This window comes from Ambystoma mexicanum, chromosome 13 (assembly GCF_040938575.1).
Source record: "Ambystoma mexicanum isolate Mex_15411 chromosome 13, UKY_AmexF1_1, whole genome shotgun sequence".
Classification (NCBI taxonomy): domain Eukaryota; kingdom Metazoa; phylum Chordata; class Amphibia; order Caudata; family Ambystomatidae; genus Ambystoma; species Ambystoma mexicanum.
The window spans coordinates 533,584,216-533,604,318 of NC_090938.1; the positions used below are offsets into that span (position 1 = coordinate 533,584,216).

General features: G+C 50.9%; 1 protein-coding gene across 1 annotated transcript in view; it reads left to right on the top strand.

Annotated features, from left to right (window-relative positions):
• EFTUD2 (elongation factor Tu GTP binding domain containing 2) overlaps positions 1-20,103 on the top strand; it is a 511,582-nt gene that overhangs the window by 323,830 nt on the left and 167,649 nt on the right. The window lies entirely within an intron of this gene.

Here is a 20,103-nt window from a genome sequence, read left to right on the forward strand (position 1 = left end):
GAATCCTAAAAAAATCAGATGGGTTAGTTGAACAAAAAAGGAGGGAATACCACATCTCACCATGGGCTGCCTCACTCCCACTCCCAACAACACCTCACCCAGGTGAACCTCCTGAACTGGTCCACCCACAGGGTCTGTATCCAAAGGCGATGGCCATGCCCTGACTGCCTTAGAGAGAGATCCCAGGGGATTAGCGGGTGAGACACCCTCTGGTTTCTCACACAATGCAGGCAGTCGTCAGACAGGGTAGGTCAAGGTATGATGATGATGAGTGAGTGGTTAGATTAGGAGAGGGGGTAGTGAGAGGGTTAGAAAGAGGAATGTCTGTATAGATGAGAGCATCCAAGTTGTGTCCGGTAGAGTGGGTTGGACCAGAGGAAAGGATAGAGATGGAAAGATTGTCACAGAGGCCTCGGAAGAGAACAGCGGCCGCATCAAGAGAGTCAAATTGGATTTTGAAGTCCCCAAGGAAGATAAGGTGGGGGAAGAGGCAAAAAGAGAGGAGGACAGGTCGGCCCATTCTCAGAAGAAGAGGGAGGACGGTCTGTAGATGGTATTGCGAGTAAGAGAGAGAAAGTAGGTTAGACAGACAGCCTGCAGACGAGGCTTTCAAAGGATGAGTAGGTTTGAATGGGATGATGGAGGCAGGAGCCCACTCAGGGAAGATCAGAGTCACCCCACCACCAGGCCGGGAGGTCCTGGGATTGGAGAGGATCTTATAGCCCTTAGGGAGAAGAATGTCAAAAGCAGTGATGGAGCTTGTCTTTGACCTAGGCACCTGGGTGGGGAAGGCCTTCCCTCCCGAGGAAAGTGTCGTCAGCATAGCACAGATGGTACATCTGTTCCGGAAACAACAAAAGGAGGCTGTGGGCCATTTAAATGACACAAAGGTTCTGCCCATAATACACTCAAAGTCCAAACCAAAGAACCAGTTTTTCTCCTCTTTTAAAAAAAACGTCTTTCTCAATATCTCCTTTCTCCCTCTTTAATACTCGCCCAGTCCATGTACCAAATAGGTACTGGGTATTACACAAATGAATTTATCATATACATATTTTTAAAAAAATATTTTATATTTTTATCAGTAATCAATATCACACGAAAACATGTATCAAAAACACAATCTTCTTACAGCCCAATGTGGTTACAAACATTCAAAATACAATGTAGACAATCATAAAAGAATACATATTGTAAACCGTACCTATAAATAAGTACCTCAGTTTGGTTAATTCCTCCGCAGTGGTTAATTGCCCACTGTGGGTGGATCAACCCCAAAGTGCAAACTGCAAATCAAACAGCAATGTCAAAAAATGGATGCGTTGGATCTTTACAGTTTTTAAGGACCTTTTTACATCCAGGGTCCCTTAAATCTTTTTATTAGAATGCAATACCTCACTCCTTTCCTATGAAAGGTATCTCACAATTACTGACTTAGGTCACACAACACTGTTATTAAATCACAGTGCTCCATACCCAACATGTTTCGTTCTTCTGGAGCTATTTTGCTCTAAATGTGAGAACTTCTTCAGGGGGACCAACGTAATCCCACTACACACACAACACACAAGATTTAGACTACTTGAGTCCTGATTAGAAATGTATTCTTCAGGATACTTTGACACAGAGATGTGGCTCCCTAGGTCCCGCCCGGGAAATTAGCTCTCGGGACAATTTTCTTTACACCTTGAAGTCAAAAAGAGGGTAGCTAAGCATGCACTGGTTGAATTTTTGTCCTGCGCATGGGAATATACAGGTGTCCTTTAACTGGACTGCTCCCTTGCTCCCACAAGGTGTTTCTACTGAGATCACCGGAAGCCTCTGCTGCCGTACATATTCGTGGTTGTTAGTTTCAATGCATCCGAGATCCTCTTGGCCTCGATCGGGCGCCTGTGCTCACTAATGATGCTAGTCGGCACGTTAAACTCTCGGTTGACTCCGCATGTTCTGATACCTCTGTCTTCCTCTCTCCGTAATCAAACATTTGTTCCGGAGTCACAACACCTTACCAGCGGCTTCCTTCCTCCGCATTTTAGGTCTCATGGCCTCCTGTATTTTTCTAGTACGAGAGGCCAGGCTGCGCATGGGATCACTGCAGTGGCTTCTAAGAGGTCAGTGGTCGTAGTACCTCGGGGCGCTCACAGATCATCCCATCAAGGTGTCCAACCAAGTGATCTATGACCTCAGCTGGTAGACCGACCGCGGCAATCTTATGGTGGGGGAACCCTTCTAACCTCCTTGGCATCATAGCAGAGTGGTCACGGGTGCATCTCTGAAGGGTTGGGGTGATCACTGCAAGGAATTTCAAGGTGAATTGCCTTTGGTCAGGGACGGAAGCAAGGTGGCACATTAACAGGCTGGAGTTGCGAGCCATCAGGCTAGCCTTGCGTGTCTCAAGGGGAACCGTCCTGATCCTGACAGACAACACAGTGGCCATGCACCCACCTGAAAAAGCAGGTGTTGTGCGCTCCCAACCACTTTGCAGAGAGGCGATGCAGCTGTGGTTCTGGTTGCTGGAGAATCAAGTCTTGTTCTCCGCAGTTCATCTGGCGGGGACAGAGAATGACTTGGCACAGATGCTCTGAGCAGTCAGAGCACAGTCTCACACGAGTGGAAGTGTGCCAGGAAGACCTGGTGGAGTTTCTCTCTAGCTTGTGGACCTCATCAGTGGATCTGTTTGCCACTGAGTCCACAGGCAGTGCAGACAGTTTTGCTTGTGGGAATTCCCAGCAAACGGTACACTGGGGGACGCGATCCCGGTTGTTAAGATTTTCACAGAACTGGTAAATCTTCCTGACCTGGGTCAACCCCAGAACATTTTGCTTTATTAGTGGGATATTCTTCCTTAATACTTCTGTGAGTGGGAACCTTTTTCCACGCTCACAGAATAGTTAACTCGTTTTATGGGTGTCAGGTTTTTGACTCTTCATAGTGTCTTTTTAAAGTTATCCTCTTTAACAGCTTATTGGCAATAAGTGCCTGGTGTTGCTGGGTTGCCCTAGGGGCCCCCCTTTTAACTTTCTTTTGCTAACCTTGAGTGAACTACAGTTCCCAAGGGTAAAAAGGATCTTTGGATACCTTTTACATTTTGTTAGTTGAAACCAGCACATCCCATTTTATGTGGAGTGCTGGAGAGATACAATGCATCCCCTTTCACACTAAAACTAACAATTCTGTTACATGGACAAGCTTACCCTCAATGGCTGGTGGCAGTGATACCTTGTATTAATTTGGTGCACCTTTAATGTGGGCTGTGTTCACATTTGCAGTAAAAGCACCGAAGGGTGCTAATTCGACCAAAACGGCCCCCGTCTTCTTTTTTCGCCATTTTAGTGTTTCTTGTCGTTTCTTGTTCCTTCCCCTGACATCCAGGCCACGAAATTCCTTTGTGTGATTTTTATCTTCAGCGGGAGTCCCCTGGACGGTATCAGGTTATGATATGATATGGCATTTATAACGCACCCATACACAAGTGTTTCAGGGCACAACGAGGCAAGGGAGGGGAAACAGTGGAAAACAGCCAACGATCCTACTATGCCAGGTGTCATTCAGATTGCGCAAGTGCATGGGTAGGGAGAAAGGGCAAGTGCCTGGGGGAAGGGAGAGGGGGGAAAAGTGCAATGCAAGGGATAGAAGAATAAATAAGATAAATAAAAGCGGCCAGATGGTGGCAAGTGCAGGGTAAGAGGAGAAATAAGTGCTGGTAGGGGACTTTAGGGATACAGAAAACAGTCCCCAGCTGTGGTGGGTTACCAGGGGGGCCAGGGCAGGTGTGCAAAAAGCGGGGCCTGGCCTGGACCCAAGATCAAAAAGGGTGGCCAGGTAACCAGTGCAGTTTCAGCCAGGAATTTCAGCAGAGAAAGCAGAAGCAAAGAGGAAGGTTTTGAGGTGTTTCCGGAACCAGAGATGGTTCTCCTCAAGTTTCAGGGAGGCAGGAAGGCTGTTCCAGAGGGAGGCCCCTGCTGAAGAGAGAGCTTGACCACCCACTCGTTGCTTGGAGAAGCAAGTGACCCTGAGGGAGTTGGAGGCAGATGAGCGAAGAGCCCGAGAAGGAAGGTATGTGGGAAGAGAGAGTTGAAGGTATTGCGGCCCCCGGACCCAGAAGGCCTTGTGGACAATGCAGAGGGTTTTGAACTTAATCCTTGCAGCCACTGGGAGCCAGTGCAGAGATTTCAGTCCTGGAGAGATACGATCCCTGTTTTGGATAAGTTGCGGAGAGTAGAGGCAGGCAGATTAAGATAGAGACTATTGCAATAGTCCAGTTTAGAGAGAACCAGGGCTCTGGAGACGGTGAGCTTAATAAAATTGCAGCAAAAATGTCACAGGTAAAATAATTCTCAGCAAAAATGCTGTGGTTTGACCCGGTAAAGGTGTACCCCATTATACCATTTAAGGGGAGGGGGGGTTGCAGGGTTGCAGGTTTTTCCCCTGCCTCTCTTAAATGGTATAATGGGTCTGGGGGTTGCGGGGGTGTCCCCCGCATCCTTTACATTATTGTGGCACAAAAACCACTGCATTTTTGCCGCAATATTTTGTATTCGCAGCCATTTTTGCTGCGATTTTAAGACATGGAACCCCCTGGACTACCCACCCAGGCTCCAGTCTGTCTATGAGGGCAGCAAGCGATGGAGGAGTCCAAAACTCCACAGCCCATTGTCTTCCACCTTGCTTGAATGGGGACAAATCCCAGTGGCAGGCTGGCTGTCCTGATTGAACAACCAGACCGCCCCTTCTTGTAAAATGCGTAGAGAGAATGCAGAGGGTGTGCTGGAGTTCCTGTTAAATACTGCGAACTTGGGAGCTGAAGAGAAGTGGACCACTGGAACCGAACCCGAAAACGAAGGAAAAGCGGCTGAACTGATTTCCAGCAACCGGAGAGCCTGCTGTGTAACCAGAGCCTGCTGTAGCCCTTCCTTCCAATCGACCTGGGGACTCCAAAAGCGACAACCCCGACCCAGGGCCTGGTGAGACCCACTAGACTCAGGAAAAGCTGCATTTTGAGCCATCCCACGTGTTGCTGCGACCTTGTGTTGCTGTAATACCCCAATACCCTGGGACCTCAAGCCACTGCGTGGTGCACGGTCTTCCGAATTCCAAATCTCGCTGAAACTTTGTGGGCATCCTGGTGGATCTCCAGAGACACGAATCGAGTCTGAAAAGTCCCCTCAACAGGCCTGGACTTTTGTAACGAGAATTCAACCGCAAATTTCTGTCTTATTCTATGCTCCTTGAAAAGGCGCCATATCCACAGAACCGCATTCAGCCACGAGGAAAACCTTGCCTAGAACCTTCTTCATCGATCCCTGCTGCAAAGTTCCTTCTGAGGTCTTGTTTTTAGTCACCACGACAAGGAATCCACTGACCGGGTATTTGGCTGCAGACCCTGAATTCCTCCTGCTGCAAAATCTTCTTCAATGCTGAGGTACTGTGTTGGCTTGGGTATGTACTTACCTTAAGTCTCTTGGGATTTCTGTGTAGCTGTGGGGTGTTTTCTGTGATGGAGGCCTCTCATCCAGTGCACCCAGTCCCACCGATAGAATCCTGCTAGTGTGTCTTCTGTGAAGGCCCCGGACCCTCTTCTAACCCTAGAAGTAAAGTGCTCACCTGTTTGCCCAGTTTTCCTAAGGAATTCTGACTTTTGCTACTAAAGAACCTATTCTGCCACTGCATGTTGTTCACTAGTCCTAGTGACCCCCCTTCTGCCGCTGAGAACACTCGTGCTCCAAGAATAAGGGAAAGACTTTTAAGGGATTGGGACTTTTGCCTAGAAAAGAAAATGTGTTTAAAAGTTACTTAGTTGTAAAGACTTGGGTGGTAACTGTAACTTGTGAGTGAACAAAAAGTTCTTACTTACCTTGGATGTGTGATGCACTATTCTTAAAAGTATGGTTAACATATCTTTCTTCCTTAGAAACTGTTTTACCAGTCTAATAGAAAGTAGATGTGAAGGTATATTACTCTCCTGTGATTAGGTGGTGCCTCTTCCCAAAAGTAGAGTGTTGGTTTCACCAGATTAGTCCTTTGAGGATAATTTAATGAGTGTCCCCCAACTTGGTCTTGCTTCTGCTGACTTGCTGTTAACCTGTGCAGAATAAGTCTCTATTAGGTTGTTGCCTTCCTAGAATAACTGTGAGTCATTCAGTTAAGCGTAACATTGGGTTTTACTTTCCATGTGCTATCTAACCTAGAGTCTGTGGTTCTAACTGTCCCTGACAAATCATACTTCAGTTATCCTTATAGCTGGGAAAGATCTATCTGTACGGCTTGTGAGATATAAAACGTATATAGGTTTTACTTACCTTGACTTGGCTGCGTGGCATCCAAAAATAGGTTACAAGAGATACTGCTTTTCGAAGGGATTGTGTCCTCCGACGTATTCCTTATCTTAGATAATTCGTCTCCAGCTTGCTGGCCTCGGAAATGTTTTCTCTGTAGAGGGCGCTGTGCGTCGAAGTCTGGCGAGTTGGTGTCCCTCGACAGCCACCGTATCAGCACCGATGTTCCCATGCCCATAAATAGCCACGTGCGGCGTCAGTAGCTCAGTTCCGTTTTTCCATGCTTCGTGGGGCCTCGGAATATCGTTACTCAGTTCAGTCAGAATAAACCGCTTATATTTCCTCGATAAAATCAACTCGTACTCGATGGCTTCCTCATCCGAACCGACGACTCCGCGGTCTGGCTTCAAAAAATTTCGAGACTGCAGAAAGAAAATGTCGCTAATGGATCCTCACAGGATCTGTTTGTGGTGCTTGGGAGTCGAGCACCATTGTTCAGAGTGTGAGGACTGCATGTCCATGACGGCGAAAGCCTTGAAAGAGCGCAAGGGGAAGCTCGAGAGAGGTAAGTCAGCTAAAACCTCCTCGAAAGTTTCTTCGGCCGAGGCATTCGTCTCCTCGCCGTCGAAAGCATTCCCATTCTAGGTCTCGAAGTAGCTCCCACCACTCGTCGAGATCTAGACACTCAAAAAAGAGACGTCGAAGATCCCCTTCCTCGTCATCTTCTGTTTCCCCAGAAAGGGTCTCCTGCCCCACAAAACACAGCTCTCAGGCTGAGTGGGAGGAATTCAGGAAAAAGATGCTAAGCGTCTTCGAGAAAGCGGCCTCTACCCCCTTGAAGACAGCTGAGGGTGATACCCTGGGTGAAAAACCCAAAAAATCAAAACGCCGCGAGTCGTTGCACCTGGCGAAAGAGTCCACCCGAGAGCGCCACGGGCCATCGGGTAGCAAGGCACCATCTTCGACGGTGTCGTTGAAAGTCCCTTCGACTCATGAATCGGCACCATCAACGCCGTTATCGAAGGGTTCTTCGACGCATCGGTCGATCGAATCGACGCCATCATCGACGCCGACATAGACGCTGATAAAAGAAAAAACCACGGCTACTTCACAGCCAACGGTTATACCCAGAGCCTCCAGCACGACGCTGAGAACGTCGTCGACATCCTCAAGCAGGATCCCGATCCTCTCAAGTTCCTCGAGGCCTCTTCCAGTTTTCTCAACGCCTTCGAAGCCTTTCACATCGGCGTCGACGACATCGACTTTTTCTCGACCACTAATGACAAGTTTGGCTCCTTCTGCTTTAGAAATGGGTTTTACACCATTTCCGAGGTCGGAGTACCCCAGATTATCTTCAATCTATGAAGAAGGGGAGGATTCTGATCAAGAAAGACCCTTTGGGCTGCAGAGGACCACACCACCTGTTTCAGAGGATTTTACCTCTGAGGAAAGAAGGTTGAAAGACCTACAGGAATCCTTACATGAGGCAAGTGGGTTGGACACTTCCCCAGAAGTGGAATTTGCTAAACAAGACCCAGGGGAACATGCCGAAACCCTCTATAGAACCCTGATGGCAAGAATTATTGAATTCATGGGTTGGTCTGCGCCTTCACCTGTTTTTCAACAGGATGACCTTACAGACATACTAGATAAAGGTCCACAGGAGGATCCTGTAGTCCCTTTCCATACAGCTTTACAAAGGAACATTTCATCAAATTGGGAAACTCCTGAGGTTATCCCTACAGTCAATTAAAGATTGTCAGCCAAGTATAGGGTAGCTGCGGCTGACCCTGAATATTTATCAAAACACCCGACTCCAGAGAGCCTGGTGGTTCAAGCGGCAACTTCATCAAGCAGCAGATCTGCTTATCCTACTGTTACACAGGACAGGGATGACAAAAGGTACGATTCTATGGCAAAAAAAGTCTTTTCTGCTTGTAGTATGGCGTTGAAATCCATCAACGCCACTTGTACGCTCGCCAGGTTCAGTCACACACTGTGGGAGTGTGCTTCATCAGCGGCTGACTGCATACCGGAAGGAGATGAAAGGGAAGCCTTCCTTAACATCATTAAAGATGGCAAAGATGCCATGTGCGAATCTCTTCAAACTGGCATTGATTCCGCTGACAGTATCAGCAGGGCCATGGTGGCAAGTACTACAATCCGCAGGCATGCGTGGTTACGAAAGTCTGGCTTTGCTCCAGATGTACAGGCCAGACTTTTGAATATGCCGTTTGACGGATCTTCTTCATTCGGTAAAAAGGCTGATGACAGTCTGGAAAAGTTGCAAACATCTAAAGCAGCAGCAAAATCTTTAGGAGCTGCAATCCGCCAAACTCCTTTTCACCCCTCAGGAACCTCTGGGAGAGGAAAGTCCTTTCGCTATTATTCCGCATTCGGGAGAGGCAGAGGACAGCCAGCTCAAAGAGGCCAAAGGAGATCCACCCGAGGTGGACGTGTCTAAAGTACTAAGGTCGCAGCAGATGCCTCTTTACCCTCGGCATCTGCATCAGCCGCCCCCAAACACTCTGAGGTCTTTCCACTCAAAACACCTGTAGGGGGCAGGTTAACTCACCATCTGACGGAATGGCAGGCTATTACGTCGGATGCTTGGGCATTGGAGACAGTTGCCCAAGGTTACTGCCTACCCTTTCTACGCATCCCTCAGAGTCATCCACCGGGGCACAGCTCTCTAAAAGTTCCAGATCCGCTCCTCTTGCAGGAAATTGTAGACCTGCTAGAGAAAGGTGCCATAGAACCGGTACCTGTAGCGGAGAGGAACAAGGGCTGGTACTCCCCCTACTTTCTCATACCGAAGAAGGACGGAGGACTGAGACCTAACTTAGGCTTACGAGAATTGAACAAGTTCCTCAGGAAGGACAAGTTCAAGATGGTAACTCTCTCTGATCCTTCAGGCCCTCCAGATCCAGGACTGGCTGGTATCTCTAGACCTCCAGGATGCTTATTTCCATTTGCCAATCCATCTCAAACACAGGAAATATCTGAGGTTAGCAATTGGCAGCTCTCATTATCAATTTCGAGTTCTGCCATTTGGGCTGACCTCCGCCCTGAGGGTCTTCACAAAGCTAATGTCGGTAGTGGCTGCAAGTCTAAGGAGGGAAGGGATCCACGTCTACCCCTACCTGGACGATTGGCTGATCAGAGCTGTATCTTCGGAACAAGCTCACATCCAGCTAGATTATGTCTGCCACTTCCTTCACAAACTGGGCTTCTCCCTTAATTTAAAGAAGTCACAGATGATACCATCTCAGAGACTCCAGTTCATCGGAGCGGTCCTGGACACTTCCCTGGGAAAAGCCTCGCCACCAGAGGTGAGGGCTCAAGATATTCTGCAGATGGTCAACAAGTTTCAAAATGCCCAACATCTCCCAGCCTTCGACTTTTTGAGATTGCTAGGCCTCATGGCATCCTGCATCTTCCTTGTGCCAGAGGCTCGCCTGAGAATGAGATCTCTCCAGTGGGCACTAAGAACCCAGTGGTCACAATACTCAGGAAGAATGACAGATCTCCTCCGGATTCCAGACAAGGTAGCCCACGACGTTCAATGGTGGGCCTATCCAGAGAACATCTTGAAAGGAGAACTGTTTTGGCAACCATGGCCGGATATAACAGTAGTCACAGACGCCTCACTCACGGGGTGGGGAGCCCATGCCAACGACTTGACCATCAGCGGTCGTTGGTCTCCATAGGAGTCCAGACTACACATCAACCTATTAGAGCTGATAGTGATCAGACTAGCGCTGAAAGCTTTCCTGCCATCAGTACAGGGGAGAAATGTCCTGATAATGACGGACAACACGGTGGCCATGCACTACCTCAACAAAAGAGGAGGCGTAGGGTCACTGCCACTGTGCAGAGAGGCAGTGCAGCTCTGGTTTTGGGCAATTCAGGAAGGAAGCTCTCTATCGCCAGTTCACCTAGAGAGAAGAACTTGACAACGGACGCTCTGAGCAGGCAGAGCACAGTCTCCCACCAGTGGGAGCTAGCTCAGGAAGTCCTTCAAGAGATCTTCGCCCTTTGGGGAACCCCTCAGGTGGATCTGTTCGCCACCAGTACCAACAGGAAGTGCAATCTGTTCTGTTCAAGGGAATTTCCCCCGAGAGGAGCTCTAGGGGACGCGTTCGTAGTGGACTGGGAGTTTCCACTCCTTTAAGCGTTTCCACCAGTCCCTGTTATTCCTCAAATGATCAGGAGGTTGAGAAGATTCCGGAAAACCATGATCCCAATTGCCCCGGACTGGGCCAGGAGAACGTGGTACCCGGACCTTCTGATATGTCCATCTGGCCTCCAATCCGTCTTCCACTCAAAGAGAATCTTCTCTCGCAGAAGGGAGGTCAGGTTCTCCATCCAGACATAAGAACCCTCACCCTTCACGCTTGTCTTCTGAAAGGTTGAGGTACAAGGATTGGGACCTCCCTGATGATGTCATGGAGGTGTTGCTTTCGGCCAGAAGGCCAGCAACAAAGCCTTTATACCGCTGCCGTTGGAACAAATTTTGCAGTTGGTGTAGAGAGGACAATATCGACCCTTTTTCATGCGGTACACCAACGGTGTTATCGTTTCTACTCTACTTGGCAAACTCAGGCCTTCAAGTTGGCACTGTAAAAGGCTATCTCGCGGCGCTTTCAGTCTTCAAGCGCACTGCGGAGGAACCATCGTATTTCAAACTACCCTTAGTAATACAATTTCTCAAGGGATTAACTAATGTCTGTCCTCCAAGACCATTCCAAGTTCCCTTATGGGACTTAAATTTAGTCTTAAATTTCCTAATGGCTACTCCCTTCGAACCACTCCACTCTTGTTCGCTGAGATTTCTCACTCTTAAAACTGTCCTATCAGTAGCACTAACATCTGCTAGGAGGGTGAGCGAATTACAAGCTCTATCTTGTAAACCCCCCCATACAATTTTCCATAAGGACAAAGATGTCCTACAGGTGAAGCCTAATTTCCTCCCAAAGGTGGTTTCTGAATTTCACATCACTCAGAAAATTACCTTACCTTCTTCTACCCTTCTCCCTATCCAGGGAAAGAGGAAGAAAGGCTACATAGGTTGGACTCAAGGCGAGCTCTAAGCTTTTACATCAGCAGATTGGCTAGGATTAGGCAAGCAGACCAACTGTTTGTAGGCTACTCAGGTCACAAGTTGGGACTACCCAAAACAGACCATTTCCAGGTGGATTATTTTGGCCATTCTGGAATGTTAGAAACTGGCAGGGAAAGAGCCCCCTCAGAATCTTAGGGCTTATTCAACCAGGGGTATCGCAGCCTCTTCGGCCCTCCAAAGAGGGGTACCGGTCCGAGACACATGTGCAGCTGCCACATGGTCGTCCGCACATACATTCACAAGATTTTACAACCTGGATTCCTCCGCTGGTCAAGAGACCAGATTGGCAAAGCCGTATTACATTCGGTTCATTCCTAAAAGGGATACATGACATTCTTACTCCCACCTCCATGCCACTGCTATGGGAGTCTATCTAAGATAAGGAATACGTCAGAGGACACAATCCCTTCGAAGAACAAGTTACTTCTTACCTGGTGATGTTCTTTCGATGGGATGTTCCTCCGACGCATTCCTTATCGCCCCTCCCATCCATCCCCGCAGTAATACTTCCCTTGTGGTTGCAGCTCACGCTCCTTCAAGGTCAATAGCCAATTCATGCAAGACTTATCTTATGCTACAAAACGGAACTGAGCAACGGACGCCGCGCGTGACTATTTATGGGCATGGTGATGTCAGCGCCGATATGGTGGCTGTCGAGGGACACCAACTTGGCGGACGTCGACGCGCAGCGCCCTCTACAGAGAAAGAATTTCCGAGGCCAACAAGCTGGAGACGAATTATCTAAGATAAGGAATACGTCGGAGGAACATCCCATCGAAAGAACTTTACCAGGTAAGAAGTAACTTGTTCATCTCTATCTTTGGTTCACTGATCTCAAAAGCACCTGTAATTGAATATTACATCCTTACGTTTTACTCACCTAGTAGAACTGTGTCTTCTCCAGCATGGGGTCTGGCATGGATTCACATGCTCATGAATATTCCCCGTCGTCAGGCTGGGAATCCTCGGTAAAGAAAAAAACAGTATCAGTTTTGTTTCTGATCTGTCTTTCGCAGTAATAACCAATCACTGGTGTCTGCGTCATACTGACCACAGCCAATGACTGCCCTCTACCTAAGCACCGCCTCTGGCAGCCATCTTCAGATTTTTACCGCACGTTCATGTGTTGGGATCCTCGTGCTATTGCTCTCGAGCGTTAGTGCTATTTTTCGCGCTTTTTCACAAAAAACTTCGATTCTTTCGGTCAAAAGAGCCTCAAGCTCCACCGATCCTACATCCGATCAACGGGGACCCGTGTCGGATTCATCTGTGCCCCTCAAGGGTGAAGATTTCGTCGAGCTACACTTCGGAGGACTCCAGAAGCTTCTCAGGCCTGGTCTCGGAGATGGCCCAGGAGAAGGGAAGCTCGACGCCCGGAAAGCTGTTCAGGGTCTGCCCTGGATGCCAGCTGCAGAACGTCTTCAAGGAGGACGAACACTCTTTCTGCCTTTACTGCCTTCATGAGGACAAGACGCACGTGGAGAAGGACTGTGCGTTTTGCGGCAACATGTCGGAACGGACCATGAAGGACCGCCATCAACGTCTCGCCAACTGGCTGGAGGGTAAGAGCCCGTCTGGCGAGAAGAAGAAATCCGAGCGGTCTTCTAAGACCTTTGAGGGCGCCCCGGCGACGGGGGCCCAACATAAGGCCAAGCACCGCGAGTCCGCTGGCACCGGGAGCGCCGAACGGTCGGGCTCTACGGGCGCCAGGCAGGGCGCACCCTCCCCGGCACCATCAACCACGAGCCAACGCTCTGGGTCGGGTAAGAGGAAGGCCGAGCACCCGGCGAAGCTCCTGGAGAGGCCCCGGTCGAGCTCTAAGGCAGAGGAGGAGCGTGGCAGTGCCCCCTCCCTCAAGGATAAGGCGGTGAGCGCACCTAAGGTGGTGAAGGCCTTGATCCATCCGAACAAGCCCTCTATCGAAACGGTCGCGGCGGCCCTGGCTCAGCCTGTGGTGGCTGCACCAGTGGTGGCGACCTCAGGGCCCAGAATCTCCCTGCCTCCTCGGAGGGAGTCTTCCTTTGTGCCCATCGATAGGACCCCCGTGAAACCCTCCGTGGGGAAGAAGAAGGGGGGGCAGGGCGTCGTCGTAGATTCGGCCTCAACCTCAGAAGAGGAGCTGATCGAGGTCTTAAGCCATGGCCTAGGCGTGGAAGAAGGCCAGCCCGTCGGAATGGACCCCGACGCAGGTGACGACGACGACATCGTCGAGGATACCGACGGGGCCCCTGCTCGCCCGTCGGATTCCCCTCTGCCAGCGCCGCAAGACAACTCGGCGGCCATTTTGTTGGCCATACAGTCCTTATGCTCCGAGATAAGGACGAGGCTACCGTTACCGACGGAGGAACCTCTCCCGTCGGGGGATCCAGAACCGGGACCTTCTGGTGTTCCCCCTACCAAGAAAAGAAGGATCCATCCACCACCTCCTTTTCAACCGTCGCGCCCCGTCCAGCCCTCCTCCCCGTCCACCCGAGGGGATGATACGGGGACTGACACGGCAGCGACGGGTACGGACGACGAGGCATACGACGAGGATTTTCCGTCGTCGCCTCCCACCAGGGCTTCTCCGCCCGACGAGATCGGATCTTTCCACTCCATGATCTCCAGGGCTTCCGAGCTTTTCCAACTCTGCCCTGAGGAGAAGAAAAAGGAAGGCTTCCTTTATCAGCGGCGCGAGGCCAAGAGGAAGAGGGTCCTCGCAGTGCCTCTGTTGGACGACATTTGGGATGAGGGCCTTTCCCTCCTCAAGAACCCTTCCACGACGCCAGCTAGAAGAGACCGGTACGAGAAAAAGTACCGGGTCCCGGACACGGCCCCCCTATGCCTCCGGGCGCAGCCTACCCCGGATTCCGTCGTCTCCGCGGCAGCCAGGAAGAAAGCGGGGGGGGGTGCGGCCTCCACATCGACTTCCCCGCCGGACGGCGAGGGAAAGAAATTGGATGCTATGGGACGTAAAGTCATCTCGACGACGATTAAAGCGGCCAACGCCTTGGCTATCGTGGCCCGCTACGACAGGGAGCTCTGGTACAAGATAGCTCCCCTGCTGGATTTTCTGCCGGACGACAAGAGGGCGGAGGCCCTTGAGATCCTGCAGGAAGGTGAGGTGGCGTCGGACCACGCCATCACCGTGGCGACTGGGTTCCGCCAGCTGGGCAACGGCGTTTGCCTTCGACGTCGTGGATGGCTCAAAGCTACGGACTTTCGGCAGGACGTCCAGACCAGAGTCCTGGACATGCCCTTCGACGGGAACAACCTGTTTGGGAAGACAGTGGACGATTCCCTTCAGGCCATCAAGGCGGATACTGAGACGGCCCGGGCCCTTGGAGTCCTGCAGCAACGACGAACGCCCTTTCGGAGCGGCGGAGGCAAGGGCGCCTCCAAAGGTTCCGGCGGCGGTTTCGCTTCCTACCGTCAAGCGGCCCGCTCGTCGTCGCAAGAGGCCTACAGAGGACGAGGCAAGTCTAGCGGACCCCGCCGTCGTCGCCAAGGAGGTCAAGGCGGCAAGGCCGCGTCCAAGCAGGATTGAACCGGCCGTGGGGTCGGGCCCCCACCGAAGCACCCCGGTGGGAGGCCGGCTGGCGGGCTTCGTCAGCGTGTGGGAGTCCATCTCCACCGACCGTTGGGTGCTGGACGCCCTGGCCCGGGGCCACGCGCTCGAGTTTCAAAGAAGGTGCCCGCGCGTCCCCCCCGTGGCCAGGAAAGAACTTCACGTCCCTCAACTTCTCCTGGAGGTAAAGGCGATGCTCAGAAAGGGCGCCATCGAACTCGTCCCAAAGAGGCTTCGGGGCTCCGGAGTCTACTCGCGATACTTCCTCGTGAAGAAGAAGACGGGAGGATGGCGCCCCATCCTAGACCTGCGACGTCTGAACAAGTTCATCAAGGCGCAGAAGTTCCGGATGGTCACCCTCCAGCACGTCCTGGGTCAGCTGGAGGAAGGAGACTTCCTATCGTCGTTGGATTTGGAGGATGCCTACTTCCACATTCCCATCCTAAAGGGGCACCGAAAATTCCTCAGATTCGTGGTCCAAGGGCGTCATTACCAGTTCAAAGCCCTTCCCTTCGGACTACGGTCGGCACCCAGGGTATTCACCAAGTGCCTCGCACCGGTGGCGGCGCAGCTGCGCCGCGAGGGGATTCACGTCTACCCCTACCTGGACGACTGGCTCATCCGCGCCAAGACGAGGGAGCTCGCCGTGGTCCACACGGCAAGGACCGTCCAACTCCTCACGGACCTGGGATTCTCCGTGAACTACGCCAAATCCCACCTGGTGCCCGCGCAAGTCGCACTGTTTCTGGGAGCGAGGCTCGACACAGTGTCCCTTCTGGCCTCCCCGTCGGAGGAGAGGACCAGGACCATCTTGGGCAAGGTGCAACGGATGTTGGTGGCCGACGCGGCCAAAGTGAGGTCCATCAAGTCCCTCCTCGGGATGATGTCTTCCTGCATCTACCTCATTCCCATGTGCAGGCTCCGGATGCGCCCGTTGCAAGAATTCCTGGATGCGCGCTGGATCCAGACGACGGGCAGCTTCGAGGAAAGGATCAAGCTCGACGAGAGTTTCCGACGAGCGATACGGTGGTGGGGCACCCGCGCGCATCTGACGGCGGGCATGGACTTCCAGACCCCAGCCCACCAGGAGACTGTGACCACGGATGCCTCCCTGGAAGGGTGGGGAGCGCACACCGAAAATCTGCACGCAAGGGGACTCTGGCTCCCGACGGAGAAGTCCCTGCATATCAACGTCCTGGAGCTCCGTGCAGTGTTTTGGGCCCTCAGGTCCTTCCTTCCGTCCCTCAAGGGCAAGGTGGTGAGGATCTTCACCGACAACACCACCACCATGTTTTACATCAGGAAACAGGGCGGAACCAGGTCCCCAGCGCTGTCCAAGGAGGCGCAGGACCTGTGGCATTGGGCCGTCGCCCAAGGGATTTTTCTGGTGCCGTTTCATCTGGCAGGGATAAAAAACACCATCGCCGACTCACTCAGCAGGGAGCTGCGCGCTCGTGCCACGAGTGGGAACTACGGCAGGATCTGGTGGATCGCCTCTTCCGACGGTGGGGCACACCCCAGATCGACCTGTTCGCGACGGCGACGAACACCAAGTGCCGGAGGTTCGCCAGCAGGTTTCCCCAGACGAGGAGCATGGGCGATGCTTTCTCGTTCCCCTGGGAGGGCCTGTTCCTCTACGCGTTCCCTCCCTTGCCTCTGCTAATCCGGCTCGTCAACCAGCTCAAGAGGTCACGGTGCAGGATGATCCCCATCGCACCTGCGTGGCCGAGGCAGATATGGTTCCCGGACCTTCTGGACTTGTCAGCGTCCCCGCCGATCAAGCTGCCGGCGGACGCGGATCTACTCTCCAGGGAAGGAGGCGCCATCCTCCACCACGACCCGAAGTCGCTGAACTTGCAGGCCTGGCTCCTGCAGCGCTAGAGTTTGGAGGATACGACATACCGGCCGATTGCAGAGAGGTTCTTGCAAAGGCCAGGGCGTCCTCGACTCTTAAATGCTACGGACACAAATGGAAGAGGTTCTCTGTCTGGTGCCACGCACAGAAGATTAACCCTCTACGGATTACGGCTCCCCAAGTACTGCCGTACCTGCTGACGCTGGCCAAAGCTGGTCTGGCACACGCGTCCATCAAGATTCATCTTGCTGCGATCTCCCGATACACCAGAACCACGGGGCGGACGTCCTTGTGGTCTCATCGTCTGGTGAAAGAGTTCATGAAGGGACTGTTCAGATCGTTCCCGCCGGTGAAGGCTCCGGCTCCGGCCCCGGCGTGGGAGCTCAACGTGGTGCTGACCAAGCTCATGGGACCTCCGTTCGAGCCTCTGCACTCGGCCCCGTTGAAGTTTCTATCGTGGAAAACAGCTTTTCTTGTGGCCATCACCTCCGCACGACGAGTGGGAGAGATCCAGGCCCTTTCCTGCAAGGCCCCGTACTTGACTTTCCACGACACGAGGGTAGTGCTCAGGACGCACCCCTCCTTCATGCCCAAGGTACCGTCGGACTTCCATCTCAACGAACCCTTGGTGTTACCTGTGTTCTTCCCGTCGCCTTCATCGCCGGCTGAGAGGACTTTGCACTCGCTGGATGTAGCTAGAGCGCTGAAGTTCTACGTGGACCGCACAAAGGGTTTTCGGAAGACGTCACAACTCTTTGTGAACTTTGGACCTGTCAATCAGGGGAAGGCTCTCTCGAAGGCTTCCATCTCCAGATGGCTCTCCGGCTGTATCATGTGCTGTCACCGGTTGGCAAACCGACCGCTGCCTGGCCGTCCGAGAGCCCATTCCACCAGAGCGATCGTAGCTACCACGGCGTTCCTATCTGGTGTGCCCCTGCTGGACATATGCAGGGCTGCTACGTGGAGGTCGACGCACACCTTCACGAAATTCTACTGCGTCGACCGGGATTCCAGGGAGGAGTCCAGGGTCGGCCAAGCAGTGCTGCGCAACCTGTTCGCCTGAGGTGAGCCTGGTGAGGAGGTAAGATGCTTAATGTTGAGTTGATGTGATGCTTAATGTTGAGCCTTTGCCACCTCCCGTGGTTGTGCATGTGTGTACTGCTATGTATTCTTTATTCATGAGCATGTGAATCCATGCCAGACCCCATGCTGGAGAAGGAACAAGTTACTTACCTGTAACTGTTGTTCTCCAGCATGGGTCTGGCATGGATTCACATGCGAACCCTCCCGCCTACCCCTCTGCGGTTCTTCACTTGGTCATACTGCCACTTCACGTGCTTCCAAATCTGAAGATGGCTGCCAGAGGCGGTGCTTAGGTAGAGGGCAGTCATTGGCTGTGGTCAGTATGACGCAGAGACCAGTGATTGGTTATTACTGCGAAAGACAGATCAGAAACGAAACTGATACTGGTTTTTTTTTTACCGAGGATTCCCAGCCTGACGACGGGGAATATTCATGAGCATGTGAATCCATGCCAGACCCATGCTGGAGAACAACAGTTACAGGTAAGTAACTTGTTCCTTATCACAAAAGTAGTTATAGGTTTTTACTGCATCTGGAATAAATGTTCCACTATTCACAAAAGGTATATTGTCCAGTTGACTGATTGTGATTTGTACAGAGTCCCTGTACAACTGGTAGGGTCTACTGCCCTTGCATTATTGAATGTATTTGTGAAAGTAACCATTGGTTTTTACTCCCCAAGAATAGGTGTGACCTACACTGAATGTGTACGAAAAGGTTTTGACTTCCCTAGAACTACTGTCAGGGGTTCCAAATAAGGTTCATACTTCTGTGTACCTTCAAGTATAATGTTGTTTTTATAATTGTGATTTCATATAATGTGTTAGTACTTATTTACCCCTACATTTATCTGGCCCTACCTGTATTTAAATAAATCATTTATTTTTACATACAAAGTGTTCCAGTGTTTCTTTGGATCATTTGTATTACAATTTCATTTGTACTGATTCTACAGCCCTCTCTCCCTCCTAAAATATGCCTGGCTGCTCTGTCGGCGCTACCATGTACTTAGGTGGTACAGCCTTATACTAAGAGTGGAGTCTTGTACTGCCTCAGTTGAATGGTTTTTGGGCTTCAGAAAAACTGTCCTAACACTGTTGGCAAGGGAAGCCCGCCAAAGATAAAAGGCTTATCAATACGTCCCCCACCCAGGCAGGTAGAAGAAGGCTCAAGTACCAAGTCATTGTGAACAGGGCTTAAAAACGTTGAGCCACCGTTTTGGAGAAATGGTGACACTGGTGTCCCTGTCACAGCCGCGAAGGCAGCCTGTGACAAAAGTCCACCAAAAGTTGGGCAAAAAAGGTACACTGCCACCAGCCTGTCAGTGAACTTGTAACAGTAACTATATATTTTTTTTATTATTTTATTGGTTTGTTACAAATATTTTAAATATCTTACATGCTTTTTAGATGCATGTTACAATTTTTACTTTTTCACAGATTTTATGCAGTTTTTACTTCTCATTTTTTGCTTCTGTATCCATCTTGAAAATTATCTTTTTCATAATTTCTCCTATTAGAAAATATCAGTGCAATAGTCGGTATTCGGTCACTTTCCTCCAAAGCAAGCTTGCCACCATTCTTCTGCTTTCAAGGTCTGTCTTTCTGTTATGATGCCTCCCAAGTGCCTTGTTCTTTAATCTCTCAATGACGAACAAAACAATATTAAATCCTTCATCGTTTCATCCTATTCTTTGCAGAGTCTACAGCTCATTTCAGTTTTTTCACAAACGTTACTGGAACAGTGAGAAAAGGGAGACCATGTTTCCCCCCCAGCACTCAACATAGAGTGCCAGCGCTGATCTCGCAAAATAAAATGCAGGATGGACCAAAGGATGTCCCCCTTCCCTGCTAACATGTGTTAACAAAGGTAAAGTAAAAAGGAAAGCTCAAGGAGCGTTCAGCAACACTGCACAGAAAGTGCTGTGTGCTGCAATAGTAAAAGGTAGATGCCAGAAAACATAGAGGAAAGCATAACTTCATTAAAAAGTACCCAAAAGAGGTACAAAGGGTTCCAGAGGTTAGGGTAAAAGAATGAGTGCGTGTTGAAAAAGGTTCCCACTCACTCAGGAGAAATAGACCGAAAATCCAATAGTCCAGCAAACAGGTTTGGGGACTCACAAAGTGGGAAGAATTACTCTAAATTCAACCCAATAATAATCTTATGGCACTGGGCACCATGAAACTAAATCTACCCATCGTTTTGTTATCCTTCAAGG